This window comes from Triticum urartu, chromosome 6 (assembly GCF_003073215.2).
Source record: "Triticum urartu cultivar G1812 chromosome 6, Tu2.1, whole genome shotgun sequence".
NCBI classification, from domain to species: Eukaryota; Viridiplantae; Streptophyta; class Magnoliopsida; order Poales; family Poaceae; genus Triticum; species Triticum urartu.
This window is the reverse complement of record NC_053027.1, coordinates 27,786,411-27,794,334: the sequence shown is the minus strand read 5'-3', so window position 1 is coordinate 27,794,334 and position 7,924 is coordinate 27,786,411. Positions and strand designations below refer to the sequence as shown.

Genomic DNA, 7,924 nt, shown 5'->3' with positions numbered 1-7,924 from the left:
GTAGCGAATAGACAAAAAAAAACAGAAAGGCAAAGCCAGCTCATGTGGCAAGCCAAGCCACGCTGCCAAGCCACGCTGTCACACCGCATGCACGTCCAGTGCCGGGCTCCTGCGTGAGCGCACGCAGCACGCTGGAATACGGACAACCGCGAGATCAGCTTGTGAATCAATTTAAAAGACAAAACAAATCCAAGGATGAAGAATTTAGATATGAGATAATTATATCACATTTAGATGTGAAATAGCAAACCCGCTTTGTAAATAGCTACTTCCTCCGTTCCAAATTATTCGTCATGGTTTTAGTTCGCTTTGTAAATAGCTACTTCCTTCGTTACAAATTACTCGTCGTGGTTTTAATTCATGAACTAAAACCACGACGAGTAATTTGGAATAGAGGGAGTATTATAAATGTTGACTATTACATTGGCTATATATGATATGGCAACTTCATATAGCCAATTATTGGCTATACTATTAACCATGCTATTATTATACTTGCTCTTACAACAAGGTATGCATGTCTAATTAATTAACTCCTCCTTTTGGCCTCTTGTAAGCAAAGAGCCGAGCACGCAGCGGGCGCTTCATGACAGTGAAGAACCCGAAATGCGGGCGGAGATCGACAGCCAGCTCCCCTTCCGCCTCCCTCCACTCAAACTCCTTGACGAGGTTGGACATGAAGTAGCCCATGTGGAGCATGGCGACACCCATGCCGGGGCATACCCTTCGTCCAGCACCGAACGGTAACATCCTCATCTCCCCGCCGCTGCTTCCGGCCGCCGCAACAAGGTTCACGCTTTCCCCACCTCTGCGGGGTAGGAACCGTTCCGGCCTGAAGTCATCCGGGTTAGCCCACGCTGTCTTGTCTCGCGCCAGAGACTCTGGACGGAAGAGCACATTGGTGCCTGATGGAATACGTCGACCATCATGAATGATGTCGTCTTCTTCCGACACCTAGCTTGTCATCAGAAAATCACAAACATAATATTGATTGATTAGTAGAGTACTTAGTTAGTCTCAATTAACAGATTAGTTTTTCACGCAGTCCGCCCGCCGTTGCTTACCTGCCTCACCACCAAGGTCACGGTGGGGTGTAGCCGGAGCACCTCCAGGACGACAGCGTTGAGGTACTCTAGCTTCCCAAGAACCTCCTCGCCGACCTCCTCGGTGTCCATGTTCACGGCATCGTCGATCTCCCTCCGGACGGCCTCCTGCACGTGTGGGCGTTTCACCAGGTTCGCCCCACTGCAGCTCCGCGGCCACAGTTTCAGTTCCTGCACCAACGAACTCGGCGCACATGCCCACGATTTCCCCGTCGGCGAGCCTACGCTGCCGCCGCCTTCGCTTGCGAACGTTTCCGTCATAGGCGTTGTGCTCGTCCTGGACCCAGAGGTCGATGAGCGTGTCCACGTACGCCGGCAGCTCCCCAGACTGGCGTTGCCGGGTGCGGCGGGTGTGGATGAGCGGGAGGTACATGTCCTCCTGCTTCTGCCGCAGCGCGACTAGCTTGCTCCACCGTTTGCGGTAGATCATCCTAGCCACCGCCGGTAGCTTCGCGAAGAAGCGCAGCTCAGGGAAGAACTGGACGAACTCGTGCGCGTCCGCCATGGCGCGGACGAGGCCCTTGTCGACGCCCTCGCCGAAACACATGGTCGCGAGGAGGCCGAACATGGCATTGCGGATGCTCTCCGCCGCGAGGACCAGGCCGTCGGGGCTAGTCGTGCACTGCTCTCCGAGGTCCGCGACGAGACCGGCGAGCGCGTCGCGGCGGGCGGCGGCGTAGCTGTGGAGGCGCAGCGGGTGGAGAACCTCGGGGGTGAGATTGCGGCGCGTGACGCGCCAGAACGGGCCGTACGGCGCCGTGGTCAGGTTGTGATGGCGAAGGTGCGAGACGACGGCGGTTGGAGCCAGGGATGCAGGGCGGTTGGAGAAGGAGCCGCCGACGCAGCCACGGACGAGAAGGCGGTGCGCCGTCGCGCGGTCCTTGATAACGATAGCCGGCTGCCGGAGCCGGCGTGCTAAAGCCGACTTGATGCTGGAGGCGAGGCTGGATGAATGGCGCCGGACGACCATGAAGACGACGACGAGGAGCATCATCAAGATGAGACTGAGAGTGAGTAGGTCTCGCATGGCCGATTGATTGCGATCGGTACGTACTCTCATCAAACAGCCAACGCACATCCTTTTTATATATGGACAGGTCAATGAACTAAGAGGGTGTTTGTTTTCAGGGACTTAAAAAAGCTATAAGTCCCATCGAAATCAAATAGGAAAAACTTATAGAGATTTAAAGTGGGTATTTGGGATTTATGAAATAAAACTTTTAAGGAAGGACTTATAAGGACTTATAGTTGTAATGTGGTCTTTTAGTCCATGTTAAGTCCCATGAACCAAACAGATAGGCACTTTTTAGGGACTTGAGACTTACTAGCAAAAAAGCCCGTGCGTTGCAACGGGAGAAAAAAAACCACACAGCCCTAACACAATAACCATGACTCACGACCCCAATAGATGCATCCTTTATTTATTTCAATATGGCATCTTATCAGTCTTGCCATTTATCCTTCTTCCCATCCTCGCCGATGGACATGCATGGTTATAGATGGTTTCTTTCGTCTCCAATTTATTTTTGTTAAGGTGTTTATTTTCAATTTGAATCGGCACTTGTACAAAAAAAGATGTATCATCCACTACTGATTAACGTTCCATCCTAAACAACGTTCAAAAAATTATTAACATGTGAAACAACATCATATTCAAATTTTACATATATTTTCCTATACAATTTTCATATATAACATGTTAAAATTGGAGTTATGGTTTAAAAGATATGAATATTTTTACAGCATTTGAATCTGTCCCTAAACAGCATTTAAAAATAGTTAATGGGTAAAAATAACATTGTATTCATACTGTACACATTTTTCTAATCAATTTTCATATATAACATTCTAAAATTGGAGTTACGGTTTAAAAGATATGAATATTAAAAAAAACATTTGAATCTATATAATAAAAAAGGTTATTTCCTAGACAGACGGTGGCTTAATTAAGCAAATTCTCAGGGGGTTTTCTGAATAAATCGAAGAGTTTACTACTCCCACTTAAAAGAGGATGGCGGGTTGATTAACCGAAATCTCAGGGGGTTTTATGCAAAGCATGAAACGTTTTCTGCTCTCACTTAAGTTGGATCGCGGGTTTATTTGACTTTTTTGCAAAATGTGCAGCGACGTACAACCAGAAACAGTCGCTGCTTTATTATTATATATTATTATTATTATTATTATTACTATTAGGGGAGATAAGTTGGGACTAAAAAAAGTTCTAAAACTTATGAACCAAACATGACCTAACATGCATGCATATCACGCGGCTCTTATTAGTGGAGAGGAGACGTGTCATGTGCTCCCAGAGATCTGTATATATACTCCCAAGCAGCACATCGTCCGGGAATCATTGTTATGTTTCATCTTATGGATGCATTAGTGACGTACGCAGTGTGTTCTCGATTGAACTCATTTGTGTCCAAAGAAGAAGATATGTATGGTGATTTGGACATTTGGACGTAGTGCCGACGCCGAGCGAGACATACATGCATGGAGATTGAGGATCCATTTCTTAAAATTATATAGACTCTCAATCATTTCATTATGATTTGATGTCTAGCTCATCAATGCATGGGCACAAACAAGTTTGTTTTTTATATGTTTCCCACTTGTACCTTCACGTATGTGCCAGCGCAACACCAGGATAAATGTGTCTCCACTTGTACCTTGATTGTGCATGTATATGTCAGTGCAAACGGCATCAGAATAAATGTGTCGAATATCACTGGAAGTCTAAAATAAATTTAGAAATAATGCGAGCACCATTGTCAAGTCTAGGACTTGAACCCTAGTAGACTGAGGATGTCATTATCCTTCTATCCATTCAACCACAGATTGGTTCGCTACATTCAGCAATTCCTAGAAGCCCCATTTTCCACGTCCGAGTTTTGGTGAGCATGTACTTTTCTAAATATGTCGTTCAGTGGGTGGCAAAAGAGCACATGTGGTCACCGGTGACACCCACGCACCGCAAGTTCAAGGTTATTGTGTTCCTTTGTGTGCCCATCCTACATTGTTGAGTTGCACGACAAGATGGCCATAGCGACGAGGACCTGCTACGACCATGAGGCTTTCCTTAAGGTGTTTGAGCTTGCTGACGAAACAATGACTATGCTATCTTCTTGGGACGAAGATGGTCCCAAGACGGTGTAAGTGCTAGCAGATGGTCGTGGTGTGGTATGGTGTGATGTCGTTGAACTGTACTGTGACAGAGGCGGAGACAGGCCTATGGCAAGCGGGCCTATAGCGCTAGGCCTAGTAACAGTGGCCCTTGTAATTTCTCTTTAGAAAGTAAAAAAAAAAAAATCATCAAAGTGCATCATTCAAGGTACTTAGCCCTAGCCGTATCTGTGATACGATACTAGCTCCGCCTCTGGATTGGCCGGGAGGCGATTAACCACGGACGATCAGTCGACAGGATGCTGGTAGTGGCTGGCCCTCAAGGTGGCATGTGGCTTCTCATTCCAGAGATATCTAACCAACCAGGAGTAGTCTACCATATATATCTTTTTTTTAAGTTTATGCCTTACTTTACTGTAGCAGTAACATACACTGCCAGAAGGTACATCGTTTGTCTTGTTGGATAACAAAGTAGGTACACAGGAGATTAATTAGGATCGAACAAGGGATGGGCATGCATGCAAGGTCTGCTGGGCATGCTAGCTATGGAAGTACGGCGGAGCACTCGCTGCAGACTATGGAAGTACCATTGTTTGTCTTGCTCCGGCGTGGGATTTGGCCGGGACACAGAGAGTGAAGACGACGATGACGAAGCCTCGCTGCAGCCCATCTCCTCCTCTACAAAATAGTCGCGCTGGTGGGCCCCGTAAAAAAACCGGCGCAAAGCTTCTCAAACCAGCCCAGCTGAAATACCGATTCGGGGAGAGCCCAGCTGGTGTTAACCCTAGCTAGCTCTGTAACCGGATCTGAGTCAAACAGGGATCGACGACCGGCGGCTTGCGCCGTACACAGATCACACGGGGCGCATCATCGATGAAGTCATCACAATGGGCCGATCTCCCCGACGAGCTTCTCCGCGAGGTCTACCCCAAGATCACCGGCCTGCTCCACCGTGTCCGCTTCGCCGCCGCGTGCAGGTCGTGGCGAGCAGCCGCAATAGCCACGAGGATGGCGGCGGGTTCCGAGCAGCCACCCACTCTGCCATGGCTTGTCTTGTCGAATTGTAAGGACGACCGCGACAACAGCAATATGAAGAGCGTGTACTGCCCGGAGGATGGCGGGGTCGTGCGCATCCGACTGCCGAGCGAGGCAATCGGCAAGCACCTGGTGGGATCTTACGACGATGGCTGGGTCGCCATGCAAGGGCCCAACCTAGAACTTGCAACCGTGAACCTATTTTCTGGCATCCAGGTGCCCTTCCCCGCAAACAACATGCGCCAACGTGTCTCGGTTCGGAAAGTTGTCTTCTCAAACCCCCCCACCTCAAGACGCTGCATCATGGCTGCCAAGGTCTCCCACGTCAACGATATTGCTCTTTTTGATATCGCCATCGCTGTTTGCGGGATTGGTTATCCAGACAATGGATGGAGGATAAAAAAAATTGATGGACTACGTCCCGTCGACATAATATTCTACAATGGTCAACTCTATGGCATCACCGTAGCAGAGCTACTCATGTTCGAAATAGGTGTGAACAAAGTCCATGGGCCGGTGATAATTGGTGAACCCCGCCGGTTGCAAATCCGAATGTGTAACGCCCCATTCGTGCACCCGAACTACATCGTTGAGTTGCATGGAAAGCTGACATTGGTAGCAAGGACCTGGCATGGCATCAGCCGTGTACCTTCTTTCAGGGTGTTTAAGCTTGTTGACGACTCAACCACGGGGTATGCTGGCATGTGGGAGGAAGTAATGAGCTTGGGTGACTGCGCTTTGTTTTTGGGGGGCAAATGGTCCAAAGCAGTGTACATCCCAACGACCGGACGCAGTGAGGTGCAGAGAAGCTGTGTCTATGCTGATGATGCGACGTACTTGACGGGTTTTGACAGCCATGGTGACATTGTATGTCCTTTGCAAAAGAGTAATAGTATTATGCCGAGGATAAAATCAGTGGGATCTTATGAAGTTGTCCGCTCCCCTGGCATGTGGATTCTTCCTCCAAATTTCTTGCCTATCCAGACTAGTCAAGTGTATTCCGCAAAAACAAAAAAGAAGAGACTAGTCAAGTGTAGGTCCTTTAAATTTATTCCTAGCTAGTGTATAAGATATTAGGGTGAACCTTTACCACAAATTGGACTATATAGATTATGGAAATAGCTACACTATACAAAGTCGTATTTTACTTTTTTTTCAAGAATCAAGTCATATTTTACTATGAGGTATATATGCCTTGTTAAAATGGCCGCTGATAGTCTACAGGATGCTTGATTGGAATACTGTGTCAGGCCATAGAAAAATTACAAATCGCCATTATCATTTAGTTCCAAACTCCATTACGTTAAGTACCTTATTCATTTTCCATTGAAAAGAAAATGGCCACAGCTACGATTAAACCGGCCGATGGTAGGAGTTTTTAAACCGCCTTGCCAGCCGTTGATCTGCGTTAATTTAGGCCGCTTGATCCCTGAACGATAACATCACTTCCATCGCAACAAAGCCTATATGTCTCAAGCACCGATGGGTGCATCCTTGCTCCCGCACAATGAGCTTCAGTTGGGCAGTTGGCCGACATGCACTAGCCGTAGCGCTCAGGTAGCAGCAGCCGCGTCACCTGTCGTCTCACGCCAAAAATGCCGATGAGCTCACCATGCACGGGCCACGACAGCAGCAACGTCACTGCTGTGACCACCCCTTGAAGCACCGACGAAGCTCCATTGAAGCACCGACAATGCTCTGGCCGACCGGCAATGCTCCAACACAGCACTGGCGAAGCTGCTTCATTGCAGCTCCGGCGAAGCTTCATTGAAGCACCGACAATGCTTCGGCGGGCCGGCAATGCTCCAACACAGCACCGACGATGCTTCGTTGCAGCACCGGCGAAGCTCCGACGGCCCCGACGATGCTTCATAGCAGCGCTGGCTGTTGTAATAGGGTGGGTGGTCGCATCACCGATGCTGCTGCAAAACCCCGATGGCATGCCCAGCTGCACAGCACCGCACCGCTGCATTGATGTGATGCAGCTCCTCACTACAGCCAGAGATTACACCATGCGCTGTGAGTGGCACCTTGCGACACCGCCGTCGTCTACAGCACCGACGGCCTCTATCCCCGTGGCCCCCGTAGCACCCCGATCATGAACATCATCGCCGTTTTGCGGCAAAGAGCTCGCCGCCCCTGTGGTCGAATAGCAGGTCGTCGCAGTGCAGCGCTGCCCCTTGCAGCAGCAGCAGCTCCACCGGCCGGAGTGAGATACGAGAGGAAAGGACGGCATGCTCTTCGGGAGAGAGCAGAGCAAAGTTGCAAAGGATTTGGGGAGAGAGCAGCAGCAAGATTTTCCTGATATAGTTCAGAGGAAGAGAACGACTCGAGAAGAAAGGGATAAGGCTGCGGGATGGATGGCCTGGCTACAAAGACACGTGTCAATCCCTCAAGGCGGTTTTACGTGTGCGTTAAATCAGTCGGTTGAAAGGAATTGTTTTCCAAAGAAAATCACAAGTATTTGTTAGCTAGTGTGTTGAGGAGACCTAGTACAGCACTGCAAACAAGTTAACCCAACAGAAATAAAATCGATTCGTCCTTTTGCATCTTAGTTGCACGCGGGTAACCCAACAAGATGTAATAAGATGTGAACGTGTAGAAAGTTTTCAGAGTTTTTTTAATATTTAAAATATACACTTTGTAGTTTTTAAAATAACGAG

General features: G+C 48.6%; 1 pseudogene; it reads right to left on the bottom strand.

The window, feature by feature from the left end:
• Positions 1 to 432: 432 nt before the first annotated feature.
• LOC125515612 lies at positions 433 to 2,154 on the bottom strand (annotated as a pseudogene).
• Positions 2,155 to 7,924: the final 5,770 nt, after the last annotated feature.